Source organism: Heptranchias perlo, chromosome 16, assembly GCF_035084215.1.
Source record: "Heptranchias perlo isolate sHepPer1 chromosome 16, sHepPer1.hap1, whole genome shotgun sequence".
In the NCBI taxonomy this organism is placed as follows: domain Eukaryota; kingdom Metazoa; phylum Chordata; class Chondrichthyes; order Hexanchiformes; family Hexanchidae; genus Heptranchias; species Heptranchias perlo.
Window position 1 is genome coordinate 45,254,564 of NC_090340.1, and position 16,065 is coordinate 45,270,628.

At 43.4% G+C, this 16,065-nt stretch overlaps 1 protein-coding gene across 2 annotated transcripts in view; it reads right to left on the bottom strand.

The window, feature by feature from the left end:
- The window catches only part of chst6 (carbohydrate sulfotransferase 6), a 36,267-nt gene extending 21,194 nt beyond the window's left edge, over positions 1-15,073 (bottom strand). The window contains exon 1 of one of the 2 annotated variants that reach the window (XM_067998067.1): positions 14,935-15,073. The gene's annotated coding sequence lies outside the window, so the exon portion shown is untranslated. The remainder of the gene's footprint in view (positions 1-14,934) is intronic. The other variant, XM_067998065.1, reaches the window with a different exon arrangement.
- Between the last annotated feature and the right edge of the window lie 992 nt (positions 15,074-16,065).

The window sequence follows — 16,065 nt, forward strand, 5'->3', positions numbered from 1 at the left end:
TTTTTTTTAAACTCTGCACAGTTAATGCACATTGCAAGCTGCTCTGACCACCACTGTGCGGGGACCCAGAAATTCTGCACTTACATTATTTTATAAAAAAACACACAAGGTTTCTTTTCTGTTAATTTTTTTAATATATCCAGTGATTAGAATCCATCTTTGCCATTTGGGTTTTGTTAAGCACAAGAATGTAAATAGAATAAAACAGTAAATAATTCTCTTTAAAATCAAACTTCTATATTGTTATAAATGGAGATGCTGAAGTTATGCTGTAGGATACAAGTGTGCGAACACTCATGTGTTCATCTGAAATTCCTCTCTTGTTTTAGTTAATGTCCCACAGTATAATTCCATGACCAGATTTAAACCAAAATAGGTCTCCTCTCGCACTGCTAATGGGTGGCCCGGGATCTGGAAGGCACTACTGTATGTTTAACATGGTGCTCTGTAGCCGAAATGGTTCACCTATCACTGTATTACAGTGAATGTACTGTTCCAATATAGTACATGACCAAATCTAGGTAAAAATATTACATACCTTACCGATAGTGACAGACACAGGCCTCACAGATATAATGAGAGTGAAATTGATATAATGGGAGCGCGATTGTTTCCCCTGGCTAGAGAGTCTAGAGCTAGGGGCCATAGTCGCAGGATAAGGGGACAGCCATTCAAGACTGAGATGAGGAGGAATTTCTTTACGCAGAGGGTTGTGAATTTTTGGAATTCTCTACCCCAGAGGGCTGTGGATGCTGAGTCATTGAATATATTCAAGGCTGAGAGATAGATTTTTGGACTCTAGGGGAATCAAGGGATATGGGGATCGGGCAGGAAAGTGGAGTTGATCTGATTGAATGGCGGAGCAGGCTCCGGGGGCGGTATGGCCTACTCCTGCTCCTATTTCTTATGTTCTTACGTTCTTCAATTGGTCTTGGGCAGTAACTCAAAATGGGCGATAGCGACTCGGCAGCCTGTTTTACACACCACTCAATCTTCTTTTCTGAAAATCGAGCGGCGTGTAAAATGGGCTTTGATTCGCTATCTCCCATTTTAGGTTACTGCCCAAGGCCAATTTCACCCCCAATACTTGGAATACTATTTACTTACCACTTTACAAAACTTGCTTAAGATGCAAGTAACTACGTTCTTTCCTCACCTAGGTCCCCAATTATTTATATTATTAAAAAATTCTATTTCCTCTACCTTCCATGGCGGATTTGCATTATTTGTTTATTCTTCTTTCCTCCCTCCTCAAAACTTTCCTTCTTTATCTAAACTATTTACATGATTATAAAGGATATTTTTTCTCCTCCTTACTTCCCCAGACAGATTTGTAGTTCTTGCTGAAGCTGTCATTGGTACAGAGCTGCTAAGGGAAGTTTTTCCCACTGTCAAGCTTTCAACGGTGAGCACCAGACCAGACAGTCATTCACCATGGTCTAGGTGAATCCACAAGCAATGTCCAACATCCAAACCCCATAAATATCTCATCCATCCCCAGCACAAATATCAATTCCCCTCAGCAACACAAAAGAATACATTCTAAACAACACTGTTAACTCAAAATGTTTAGCTGTATAAAAAGTTGGAAAAAATTACATTTCTTTTTCTGCTGCTTATGCCTCACAGCTGTTACTTGTAAATTTTCTGCTTGGGTCAATTTTGAGCATTGTAGTTCCACAGGAGCAGGATAAAAACAACTCCCATGATGAAACTCTGTCTTACACATACACACACACACACACACTCTCTCTCTCTCTCTGTCCACAGCAGCCGAATATCAGGGCAGGGTAAAATTTTCAACTCAAGCCCCAGGCCGAAGAGTAAGCTTATCTGATGGAAATTTCCTGCAGCCATTTCTATCAAGGGGGCACAATCTTAAAATTAGAGCTAGGTCATTCAGGAGTGAAATCAAGAAGCACTTTTTCACACAAAGGGTAGTGGAAATCTGGAATTCTATCCCCCAAAAGTATGTGGATGCTGGGTCAATTGAAATTTTCAAGACTGAGCTTGATAGATTACGTGTATCAAGGGACATGGATCAAAGGTGGGTAAATGGAACTGAGGTACAGATTAGCCTCAATCTAATTGAATGGTAGAACAGGCTCAAGGGGCTGAATGGCCTACTCCTGTTCCCGTTTCCTATTACTTAATAACTTTTAATTGTAACCTTAATGATTTTTTTCAGACTTGTATCATTTGTCGTGTGTTATGTTATAAATATTGGCCCTATATTTCCATGGGCCTTCCAGCACTCCTGCCATGAGTCAAGCTTGAATATATTGAATATGCTGACTCTTTGTTATTGTAAGCTAACCCAGGATAAACTAGGGATCAAAACTGAGACCTTCATATTCAATTTGGATAAGCTATTATGGAGCAACCTGCTGAAGTGCATCTGAAATACCAAAGCTGATTCTAAGTCCTAATAATGAGGCTAATCCAAAAACCTAGCTGATTCTAACTCTGATGCCAAAACTAACCAAAATGCCAAGGCTGACCTTAACCATGATGCCAAGGCTGCCATTGGAACACTTGAGTAATTTCCTAATTCAAAAAATAAAATACTTTTCTTGTCCAAATAGAGGAGGGATATTGCTCTCTGCAGCCTTAGACATGACGCCCAAACGTTCCTGCCCTCGCTTAGTTCCACTCTTACCTATCCAATTGTAGCCAGAGCATCTCTAACAATGGCTTCTCTACTGTTGCATCCAGGTTGGGAATGGACAACATTTAATGGTTCCAGATATGTCCTGTAAAGTGGAATATTGTTGTGTGAGAGGCAGGAATGACAGTGCAGACGTCCTGTCAGAGAGAAAGAGATCAGTGAGGGGTAGGTAGAGCTGAGATCTTCAGAATGAAAGGAAAAGAGTTGCTTGGCATTGCATCTCTGAAATCTGGGTTAAAAGGCATTGCATTTTTAGAAAATGTTACATCGTTCAAGTCAGCAAAATTTCTGTCAAATCAAAGTTTCTTTGGTGACAAGAGTAATAAGAGTGTCAGTTTGAAAAAGATATTGTAGAAAAGTGATTTATACAATAACTGTGACTTGTGGAATGGTGTGATAACACCAGTGCGATATTACTTTTCACTGGGCTATTTTCAGCTGTTGTTAGCTGTAGGTATCACACTATTGCTGCCTCACCTCCATTCAAATTTTGTGATTTAAATTCCATTCGGCTGTCTCTGCTGTATCCCCCTTCCCACAGAAGTTGCCTGTGGAATTATAAGCCAGAAAAAAAGTTGATGCCTTCAGAAGAGAAGGGAGGGGGAAAATGGTGACAAATTAAAAATACACTGTTTGAAAAACACTGAAAGAAAAAAAAAGATTGCTCTACCAGTCATATTCATACCCATTACTTTCAGTGCCACTATTCTCCATAATCAATGCTACTATATTCCTCTATCATAATGAACCAGAAGCCTAAGAATGAATGCATTGGAACTGTTCCTTTTGAAGGTAAAATGGGTGCAGCAATGGAGGATTGCCCAGTTTGGAGCAGAAGGGCACCATGCTGACTGCACAGTGGAATGTTTTTCTTGTCCAAATGTAGGAGGGGATGTGGCTAAAAGGGTGAACGTCATCTCCCATATTTGCAACTTGTGGCAGCAAATGAGAAAGAAGTTTGCCAGCCTCTGGAAGATTGCCAGGGCAAACAAACCCAGCAATTTCCTCATGAAACTACTATGAACATAGTAATCATAGAAATTAGAGTTTTCGGTCAACCTTCTGCAGCTTGATTTAAGCCACATGCAAATAACTTTTCAATTTATCTCTCATACACATCCACACCTGGATTCCTACAGGGCAAGTTTTAGAGTTGGACTGAAAAATGTAAAAATGTAAATATGGGCAAGGAAATCTTCTGCTGATTACCACCTACCGTCCTCCCTCAGCTGATGAATCAGTCCTTCTCCATGTTGAGCACCACTTAGAGGAAGCACTGAGGGTAGCAAGAGCACAGAATGTACTCTGGGTGGGGGACTTCAACGTCCATCAACAAGAGCGGCACGGTAGCACTACTACTGACCAAGCTGGCTGAGTCCTGAAGGGCATAGCTGCCAGACCGGGCCTGCGGCAGGTGGTGAGCAAACCAACACAAGGGAAAAACCTACTTGACCACGTCCTCACCAATCTACCTGTCACAGATGAATCTGTCCATGACAGTATTGGTAGGAGTGACCACCACATAGTCCTTGTGGAGACAAAGTCCCATCTTTACACTGAAGACACCATCCAACATGTTGTGTGGCACTATCAGTGTGCTAAATGGGATAGATTCAGAACAGATCTAGCAGCTCAAAACTGGGCATCCATGAGACGCGGTGGGCCATCAGCAGCAGCAGAATTGTATTCCAGCATAATCTGTAACTTCGTGGCCCGGCATATTCCTCACTGAACCATTACCAAAAGCCAGGGGATCAACCCTGGCTCAATGAGGAGTGTAGAAGAACATGCCAAGAGCAGCACCAGGCGTACCTAAAAATGAGATGCCAAACTAGTGAAGCTACAACACAGGACTATTGCATGCTAAACAGCAGAAGCAACATGCTATAGACAGAGCTGAGCGATTCCACAACCAACGAATCAGATCAAATCTCTGCAGTCCTGCCACATCCAGTCATGAATGGTGGTGGACAATTAAACAACTAACAGGAGGAGGAGGCTCTGTGAACATCCCCATCCTCAATGATGGCAGAGTCCAGCATGTGAGTGCAAAAGACAAGGCTGAAGCATTTGCAACCATCTTCAGCCAGAAGTGCCGAGTGGATGATCCATTTCGGCCTCCTCCCGATATCCCCACCATCACAGAAGCCAGTCTTCAGCCAATTCGATTCACTCCACGTGATATCAAGAAACGGCTGAGTGCACTGGATACAGCAAAGGCTATGGGCCCTAACAAAATCCCGGCTGTAGTGCTGAAGACTTGTGCCCCGAAACTAGCTGCGCCTCTAGCCAAGCTGTTCCAGTACAGCTACAACACTGGCATCTACCCGACAATGTGAAAAATTGCCCAGGTATGTCCTGTCCACAAAAAGCAGGACAAATCCAATCCGGCCAATTACGGCCCATCTGTCTACTCTCAATCATCAGCAAAGTGATGGAAGGTGTCGTCGACAGTGCTATCAAGCGGCACTTACTCACCAATAACCTGCCCAACGATGCTCAGTTTGAGTTCCGCCAGGACCACTTGGCTCCAGATCTCATTACAGCCTTGGTCCAAACATGGACAAAAGAGCTGAATTCCAGAGGTAAGGTGAGAGTACACTGCCCTTGGTATCAAGGCAGCATTTGACCGAGTGTGGCACCAAGGATCCCTGGTAAAATTCAAATCAAAGGGAATCAGGGGGAAAACTCTCCAATGGCTGGAGTCATACCTAGCACAAAGGAAGATGGTAGTGGTCGTTGGAGGTCAATCATCTCAGCCCCAGGACATTGCTTCAGGAGTTCCTCAGGGCAGTGTCCTAGGCCCAACCATCTTCAACTGCTTCATCAATGACCTTCCCTCTATCATAAGGTCAGAAAAGGGGATGTTCGCTAATGATTGCACAGTGTTCAGTTCCATTCGCAACCCCTCTGATAATGAAGCAGTCCGAGCCCGCATGCAGCAAGACCTGGACAACATCCAGGCTTGGGCTGTTTAAAACGTTAAAAGGATTTGATAGGGTAGATACAGAGAAACTGGGTGGGGCTGCCAACTTAAAAATATATCGCCGTTCCTTCATTGCTGGGTCAAAATCCTGGAACTCACTACCTAACAGCACTGTGGGAGAACCTTCACCACACGGACTGCAGCGGTTCAAGAAGGCGGCTCACCACCACCTTCTCAAGGGTAATTAGGGATGGGCAATAAATGCTGGCCTTGCCAGTGACGTTCACATCCCATGAACGAATAAAAAAAATATTGCTCCATGTAAATCTTTAAAGTTGTGCCCACAAAGCAAGTTAATTTCTAAAATGCTGAACCCAGAGCCCAAAGAAGCAATGAGATACACTCTTGAAATCCTGCCCAGAGGCTATAGATGAAGTAGGGGACAGAGGGAAGGGAGACCTCCTATAAGGTCAGGGCCACTACTATCATTTGCTCCTGTAATTTGCTTATTATTCTTCCTCTCCTTACTCATTCACTCAGTAAAGTATAGGCATACACTGCAGCAGGATATATAATATATTAGCAGCTACTCTGTTTAAAGAGGTTTTTTTGCTGCTGCCATTCTAATACCTGCTCCCCTTCTCTTTCTATGGGCAAAGATGATAACCACACCTCGTAGTGACAGTAAAGAAGCCTGCAGTTCACGGTACTCTGCAGCACTCACTCCATCTTGTATAAGCACCAGCACAGGTACACCAACAATAACAACTTGCATTTATATAGCGCCTTTAACATAGTAAAACATCCCAAGGCATGTCACAGGAACGATTTTCAAACAAAATTTGACATCGAGCCACATAAGGAGATATTAGGTCAAAGAGATAGGTTTTAAGGAGGATATTGAAGGAAGAGAGTGAAGTAGAGAGGTTAGGTAGAGAATTCCAGAGCCTAGGGCCTAGGTAGCTGATTGGCACAGCCGCCGATGATAGAGCGATTAAAATCAGGGATGTGCAAGAGGCAAGAATTGGAGGAGCGCAGAGATTTTGGAGGGTTGTAGGGCTGAAGGAGATTACAGAGATAGGGAGGGGGCGAGGCCATGGAGGGATTTGAAAACAAGGATGAGAATTTTAAAATCGTGGCCTTCCCGGACCGGGAGAAGGATTTAGCTAGTTAAGTGTGAGGAAGTAACAATGGCTAAAGCACTGGATTCAAGTGAGGAAAAGCAAGTGGAGATGGTAGTAGAAGAATAGCAACCTGCTGACTGGAGGGCCAGCTCAAGTTCTTCCTTAACTACTAAACCCTCACAGGAGTCTAAAAGAAGGTCGCTATCTGAGCACCAAAATTTTGTGCAATCATTTGAAAATGTGCAAAGCACTCTTCAAGGCCTGGTGGTAACTATGGAGGGGTCCACTTCCCACATGTATGTAATAGTGCTAATCCACTTAACTGATCTTTAATATACCATGGGCTACATGCCAGCTCCAAGACTATCTGATGTGGTGCACCCACAGACAGTAATTGTAAGGCCAGTGGCAATTTCTCTCCGCAGTGCTCTGACTGGGACTATTTGAAGCCTTAGGCTCTAACATACAGGAAACTCTCTTGTCCAGATTCAATACTCACCAATAACCTGCTCACCGATGCTCAGTTTGGGTTCCGCCAGGACCACTCGGCTCCAGACCTCATTACAGCCTTGGTCCAAACATGGACAAAAGAGCTGAATTCCAGAGGTGAGGTGAGAGTGACTGTCCTTGACATCAAGGCAGCATTTGACCGAGTGTGGCACGGAAGAGCCCTAGTAAAATTGAAGTCAATGGGAATCAGAGGGAAAACTCTCCAGTGGCTGGAGTCATACCTAGCACAAAGGAAAATGGTAGTTGTTGTTAGAGGCCAATCATCTCAGCCCCAGGACATTGCTGCAGGAGTTCCTCAGGGCAGCGTCCTAGGCCCAACCATCTTCAGCTGCTTCATCAATGACCTTCCCTCCATCATAAGGTCAGAAATGGGGATGTTCGCTGATGATTGCACAGTGTTCAGTTCCATTCGCAACCCCTGAAATAATGAAGCAGTCCGAGCCCGCATGCAGCAAGACCTGGACAACATCCAGGTTTGGGTTGATAAGTGGCAAGTAACATTCGCACCAGACAAATGCCAGGCAATGACCATCTCCAACAAGAGAGAGTCTAACCACCCCCCCTTGACATTCAACAGCGTTACCATTGCCGAATCCCCCACCATCAACATCCTGGGGGTCACCATTGACCAGAAACTAAACTGGACCAGCCATATAAATACTGTGCCTACAAGAGCAGGTCAGAGGCTGGGTATTCTGCGGCGAGTGACTCACCTCCTGACTCCCCAAAGCCTTTCCACCACCGACAAGGCACAAGTCAGGATTGTGATGGAATACTCTCCACTTGCCTGGATGCAACTCCAACAACACTCAAGAAGCTCGACACCATCCAGGACAAAGCAGCCCGCTTGATTGGTACCCCATCCACCACCCTAAATATTCACTCCCTTCACCACCGGTGCACAGTAGCTGCAGTGTGTACCATCCACAGGATGCACTGCAGCAACTCGCCAAGGCTTCTTCGACAGCACCTCCCAAACCCGCGACCTAGACCACCTAGAAGGACAAAAGCAGCAGGCACATGGGAACAACACCACCTGTATGTTCCCCTCCAAGTCACACATCATCCTGCCTTGGAAATATATCGCCGTTCCTTTATCGCCGCTGGGTCAAAATCCTGGAACTCCCTTCCTAACAGCACTGTGGGAGAACCTTCACCACACGGACTGCAGCGGTTCACGAAGGCGGCTCACCACCACCTTCTCAAGGGCAATTAGGGATGGGCAATAAATGCCGGCCTCGCCAGCGACGCCCACATCCCATGAACGAATAAATTAAAACAATATGGGGAGATTGAGATAATTTTGACACAGGGCTTCAAAACAAAATTGATGGCCAATGGTCTGCTGCCACACCGACCATGGGACATGCTGGGGGAGTGCCCAGCATCATGTGCTGAAGTAGGCACAAACAAGGCAACAGTGTCTCATATATTTAACAGCTCACAAAAGTCTGAGATTGTTCCCATGGACTAGAGGTTGGCCCATGTGGTGCCAACAGCCCTGAATTTCCTTTAACTATCTGCCACTGCGATGTCGTAACTGCACCAGGTGTGGTGGAAATCCCGTTTAAGGGTTTCCGCTGCATTCCTGGCGAAGTTACGGTGGCACAGCAGAAAAAAATTCAAGGAAATTCAAGGCCATTATTTATAAAAAGGGCAATAAGTCAGAACCAGGGAACTACAGGCCCATTAGCTTGACTTCGGTTTTAGACAAAATGCTAGAACGGATCATTAGAGAGAAGGGATTATTAGAGATGTTCAACATGAGAGGGTCTCATGAAAAGGTCATGTCTCACCAACCTGGTTGAATTTTTTTGAGGGAGTTACGAGGTTGATGGATGTCGGTAGCCTGGTTGACATTGTACACCTTCGTTTTCAAAATGTAGCCTATTGTGTGCCACAAAATAGGCTACTTAAAAAGATACAGTCCTGTGGGATTGGTGGGCAAAGTTTGGGTTTGATAAGGAATTGATTGCATTCATGTAGGCAGAAAGTTATTATTAATGGCAGTGGTTCTATGCGAGGATCAATTACTAGTAGAATCCCGCTGGGATCGGTGTTAAGCCTGTTACTCTTCACCATCTTTATCAATGATCTGGATATAGGTGTCGGGGGAACTGTCTGCAAGTTTGAGGATAATACAAAGATTTGTGAGGGTGTTAGGATCTTAGATGAGAAAAATAAAGAAAGGCAGATCTAGATACGTTGAGGGGTAAGAGCTCACATCTGACAGACATCATTTAATACAGATGAATGCAATGTTATGTACATGGATAGGGCTAACACCAAGCCTGAGTGCACCATGCAGAGTTGTGAACTTAAGGCTGTTGAGCAGGAGAAAGACCTAAGTTTTATAGTATATGAATCTCTGAAGGTTCACAACCAGTGTCACCAGGCTATTGCAAAAGCAAATAGAGCACTAGGATGTTTTGCCAGAATGATTAAATGCAAAACAAAAAATACAATATTGTCTTTGTGAATGGCCTTAGTTAGGCCTCATTTAGAACACTGTGTTCAGTTTTGGTCCCTCACATGGTCGGCGATTAAGAAGTCCTGGAAAAGGTTCACAGGAGGGGTCCCTAGATTGATACCCAGTTTAAAGGCCCTTAATTTCCATGATAAGCTTAGAGAATCAGGGATATGGGGATCGGGCGGGAAAGTGGAGTTGAGGTCGAAGATCAGCCATGATCTTATTGAATGGCAGAGCAGGCTCGAGGGGCCGTATCGCCTACTCCTGCTCCTATTTCTTATGTTCTTACAAGAACTGGGGCTTTTCACTCTAAAAAAGCATAGACTTTAAGGAAATTTGATTCATGTCTTTAAAATAATGAAAGGATTAGATTTGGTCCATGTGGATAGACTATTTGAATTTAATAGAATAGGGAGGGCCCTGGGAAATTAGTGTAGGTTACATAAGTATGGAACTATGTTAGATATAAGGAGGTATTTCATTTCATAGGCTTGATGGACCAGCTGGACTTTTCCTGTCCTTTGCTTTCACATCCAGCCCGCTCACTGAGTCATTAAATGACACAATACGTGTTGGAAAGCAGGCAAAACCAGGTAGCAGCAAGGTAAAAGAACAGTAATGCTGCTGCCTTGTAGGGAAATAATATGGTTGTAGTATATTTCAAGTCAGGCAAGATGAGACCAGAAAGCTGCACCTTCCAATAATACTGCACTAAGCATGTTTGCTACTTGCAACCACCTTCCCCCCACTATATTGAAGTGCTTCAAGAGCTAATCCTAATGTCTAGGAGGTACTGCAGTGTTCTTTACACCTCCAGTCATCCACTGCAAGTGTTTATTCCTGTACAGCCTTACATGCATAGACTCCACTAAAAGCATCACATGGTATGCGATTCCTTGCTTCATGAACCTGCCATTACAGTTTGCCTCCTGACACCTGGGTTGTACTGTACATCATAGCAACCAGAGGCCATTCTCACTTTTTAAATTTTTTTAAAAGGAGAAGACAGCCTGTCACGTTTCAGGATATTTGATCTTTCTTCATGGAAAGGATTTGGGGATTGAGTTACGTTTAAGGATTGTGCTTTAAAACAAAAGTAAAACTGCACTTTCGAAAAGAAAGGCCACAGGCTACAGGCATTGAAGATGTATATTAAAGTCAGATGAACCAGCTTGTGGAATGTTACAACTCACAGGGGAATTGTTGGGAAATGAGCCGGCGAACAGGTAAAATGGAACATCTCCATTTCCCTACCAATTCCCTATTTTAACTATTTTTTCCAGTGGGATCCTCATTAATAAATACAAATTGGGGTCCCATGGCATGCATGGAAGCCTGATGCCATTTTAACCTGTTCCTGAGTGGGGCACCTGCTGCACGGAAATTACTGGTGATGAAATCCAGTTCAGATCACTGTGGGGTCCTATTGTTATAATCCTGGATTAAGCTATTGTATCATTAGAAATTGAGCTGTCTGGGCACACTCCCGAACATATGACACTCGGACCGCTTAAGTGGGTGATCAACACCACTGCACCTGAGATAATATTTAAGACAGATCTAAAACTTGTAACACAGCCCATAACATGGAAGAGACTTCGGTCACAGGTGATGATTCCCCCATCCCACCCCTACTATTGAGAAATTCAGTCAAGTACAGCTCTTGACAATCCAAAATGGAGTGCACAACTCTCTGCATAAGGGTAGACTCTACTTGCTTCAGCCCAGAGAACTTAGGTGCAGGTTGGTGAGAGCCAAGGCTTCCAAGGGTATGAGGGTCTACTATTGGACTTTAACCAGTTAAAATTGTGCAGCTTACCAGCATAAAGCACTGGAAGCTTCCTATTACTTTTTTAAAAATTCAATCTCGGGATGTGGACGTCACTGGCAAGCCCAGCATTTATTGCCCATTCCTAGTTGCCCTTGGGAAGGTGGTGGTGGGCGTTTTAAGCTAAGATGATCCTAAGATTTAGAAACCAGCAAAGGATGACCTAAAAATTGATAAAATGGGAGAAAATAGAATATGAAAGTAAACTAGCAAGAAATATAAAAATGGATTGTAAGAGCTTCTATAAGTATGTAAAAAGAAAGAGAGTAGCAAAAGTAAACGTTGGTCCTTTAGAGGCTGAGACAGGAGACATTTTATGGGGAATAAGGAAATGGCAGAGATGTTAAACAAATATTTTGTATCTGTCTTCACAATAGAAGACACAAAAAGCGTACCAGAAATAGTGGGGAACCAAGGGGCTAATGGGAGTGAGAAACTTAAAGTAATTAATGTCAGTAGAGAAAAAGTACTGGAGAAACTAATAGGACTAAAAGCTGATAAATCCCTTGGACCTGATGACTTACATCCTAAGGTTCTAAAAGAGGTGGGTGCAGAGATAATGGATGCATTGGTTGTGATCTTCCAAAATTCCCTAGATTCTAGAACAGTCCCAGCGGATTGGAAGGTAGCAAATGTAACCCCGCTATTCAAGAAAGGATGGAGAGAGAAAACAGAACTACAGACCAGTTAGCCTGACATCAGTCGTCAGGAAAATGCTGGAATCCATTGTTAAGGAAGTGGTAACAGGGCACTTAGAAAATCATAATATGATTAGGCAGAGTCAACATGGTTTTATGAAAGGGAAATTGTGTTTGACAAATTTATTAGAGTTTTTTGAGGGTGTAACTAGCAGGGTAGATAAAGGGGAACCAGTGGATGTAATATATTTGGATTTTCAAAAGGCATCCGATAAGGTGTCACATAAAAAGTTGTTACACAAGGTAAGGGCTCATGGGGTTGGGGGTAATATATTAGCATGGATAGAGGATTGGTTAACGGACAGAAAAGAGAGAGTAGGAATAAATGGGTCATTTTCAGGTTGGCAGGCTTTAACTAGTGGGATGCCGCAGGATCAGTGCTTGGGCCTCAGCTATTTACAATCTATATTAATGACTTAGATGAAGGGACCAAGTGTAATGTATCCAAGTTTGCTGACGACACAAAGTTAGGTGGGAAAGTAAGCTGTGAGGAGGACACAAAGAGTCTGCAAAGGGATATAGACAGGTTAAGTGAGTGGCAGATGGAGTATAATGTGGGGAAATTTGAGGTTATTTACTTTGGTAGGAAGAATAGAAAAACAGAATATTTTTTAAATGATGAGAAACTATAAAACATTGGTTTCAGAGAGATTTGGGTGTCCTCGTACAAGAAACACAAAAAGTTAGCATGCAGATAAAGCAAGCAATTAGGAAGGCAAATGACATGTTGGCCTTTATTGCAAGGGGGTTGGAGCACAAGAGTTAGGAAGTCTTACTACAATTGTACAGGGCTTTGGTGAGACTTCATCTGGAATACTGTGTACAGTTTTGGTCTCCTTATCTAAGGAAAGATATATTTGCCTTAGAGGCGGTGCAACAAAGGTTCACTAGATTGATTCCTGGGATGAGAGGGTTGTCCTATGAGGAGAGATTGAGTAGAATGGGCCTGGAGTTTAGATGAATGAGACGTGATCTCATTGAAACATATAAGATTCTGAGGGGGCTTGATAGGGTAGATGTGAGAGATTGTTTCCCTTAGCTGGAGAGTTTAGAACTAGGGGGCATAGTCGCAGGATATGGGGTCAGCCATCTAAGACTGAGATGAGGAAGAGTTTCTTCACTCAAAGGGTTGTGAACCTTTGGAATTCTCAACCCCAGAGGACTGTGGATGCTGAGTCGTTGAGTATATTCAAGGCTGAGATCGATAGATTTTTGGACTCTAGGGGAAATCAAGGGATATGGGGATTGGGCGGGAAAGTGGAGTTGAGGTCGAAGATCAGCCACGATTTTATTGAGTGGCGGAGCAGGCTCAAGGGGCCATATGGCCTACTCCTGCTCCTGATTCTTATAGTCTTATGTTCTTAAGTACCCACATGGGTATTGATTTGCAGGGCTATCTGGAGCCAAGTGGGAAGAATCCCATCCCCAGTGATAGGTCTATTGACCCTGGCCCTTCCAAATCATATCAATTACAAAGCTGGCTAATCAATTATCAACAGCTGCCTGGAATTCTATGAACCTGCCTGACAGTATTGGATTATTAGCTCACTTCCAATGTCCTAATGCTGGGCAGGTCTTCCTGCAGCCAACTTAACACCAAGAGACTCCATTTATCTCCTCCCCCCCACTGACCAAGGAAAATAGCCACGAGTTAGTTTTTAGACAGCTAAGAAGCACAGGATTGATCCCTCACTAGTTGGACAGCAAGTACCAAAAACTCCTCCTAAATGGCATTCTGGGTGGCACAGCTTGCTACAAAATGTGTGAGTTCATCATCACTTTACTCTTGATCACGATATAGGCACACACCCCAGTCCACTGAATCAGTTAAGATGTGGAACTACAGGAGTAACTGCTTGCCCCTCTGCAATCCATTCAAATTGGGCACCAAACGCTGGATACACAAGTTCTCATTAATGCGCTCTGCCTCCAGATCCCATTCTCCAGTAGTTATTGTCTCAAGCCTCAGAGTTTCTACATCTGGGATTTGGCCTTCAGCCTGGTGGTAGACCTACACAGGGTATTTTTTGTAGGCCAGCCACCTTGATGTTCCATGTTTAATGTGCCAGGCTTACGCCACCAAAAGCATAATCCTGATCTCACACAGGCCAAAGGAATCTCTTTCATCAAAGCTCCGAGCCATGAAAGAGAACTGTTTGGAATTATGTCTTACATTCATTACCTTAACCCTGCTTTGGGAATTTTGACCTTGAAAACTGCCCTGCCCTCAAAACGCCATAGAAATTCACTAGATTATACATGGGTGGAACGTATCCCTTTCAGAATAGAAGACAAATTTTAATAATAGGCCCCAATGTCTCTACCAATGTGCTGTAACAAGATATTAGAATCAAAAGGCAACAGGAGATGAGGGCAAATCATGTTTATCATAGCTTCCGCTACACAACATTCAGTGGAAAGACAATTTCTTTGAATAAATAATAGTGTTTCTGTCTTCATACTGGCATAGAAGATATTTGAACAGTTCTTACAGTCGTTGTGTGCAAATTGAAGTACTACATTGTGTTAATTTGTGGTATTAAATATTGTTTAGTTCTATGACAGAAGCAGAGCGCAGTGGAATGGTTGCTGTGCAGTTCTGTTTCTACACAGACTACAGCAAGCAAATAGGATTTCTCGAAAGGGTGAATTATAAAAGGAAGAGCATTTTAAATTCATTTCTAATAGAAATATTAGAAAAAAATCTTACCTGTAAAATCTTTCTAATCTCAACTGTAAACGTTTGCAGGCTGTGTAAATGTGTTTCCTTTAGGAGTCCAGCAGAGTTTAATTGAAACAATGAGCAGCTTTCAGACGTGGCTGTGCTACTCGTGAGTCAGGGAAGTTGGGGGAAGGACATTGAGTCTGAAAGGTTTTCAATTACCAAATGAGAGGAAAACACTGCAAAACATTGTTTTGGTGTTTGGGGAAGGCACAGCCTGTACTGGCCTTGGATAACAGTTATTTATATTTTGTAACTTTCATGCAATCCAAAAATTAAAGAAGAATATTAATATTGTCTAAATTTTCTCTCTAGATGCATCTTTTAAAATCCTCTCACCCAAGATGTAAAGAAAAGGAGGAGTTGCTGATAGGTATGGGAATTTTTAAAATTTTGTTCTAATCACTTAAAGAATGTCAGTGCTGGGGAAAGGAGGAGGATTTAGTTTTCACTTTTGAAATCCAGTGCCAGCAATAAAGCATTTACAGCTGAGGTGTACCATGAATTAGATGCAAAAGAAGGCTCTCTCTAATCTGCCCTAGTAATGTACCTTAACATCAAAATTAAAATCAAAACAACCTTCTTCCAGCCTGTACCAGTGCGCTTTTCATTTCCATTTCCCACACCTGGCATCCTTACCAGCTAGATGAGTGAGATCGCCAACCGTGTGCTCCTAGCAGGGAGCAGTGATCGAAGAAAACATAGTTCGGAGATAGGGGTACAACACTGCCACACCCAAACAGTGGTTGTTGGAGGCCAATCATCTCAGCCCCAGGACATTGCTGCAGGAGTTCCTCAGGGCAGTGTCCTAGGCCCAACCATCTTCAGCTGCTTCATCAATGACCTTCCCTACATCTTAAGGTCAGAAATGGGGATGTTCGCTGATGATTGCACAGTGTTCAGTTCCATTCGCAACCCCTCAAATAATGAAGCAGTCCGAGCCTGCATGCAGCAAGACCTGGATAACATCCAGTCTTGGGCTCATAAGTGGCAAGTAACATTCGCGCCAGACAAGTGCCAGGCAATGACCATCTCCAACAAGAGAGAGTCTAACCAACTCCCCTTGACATTCAACGGTATTACCATCGCCGAATCCCCCACCATCAACATCCTGGGGGT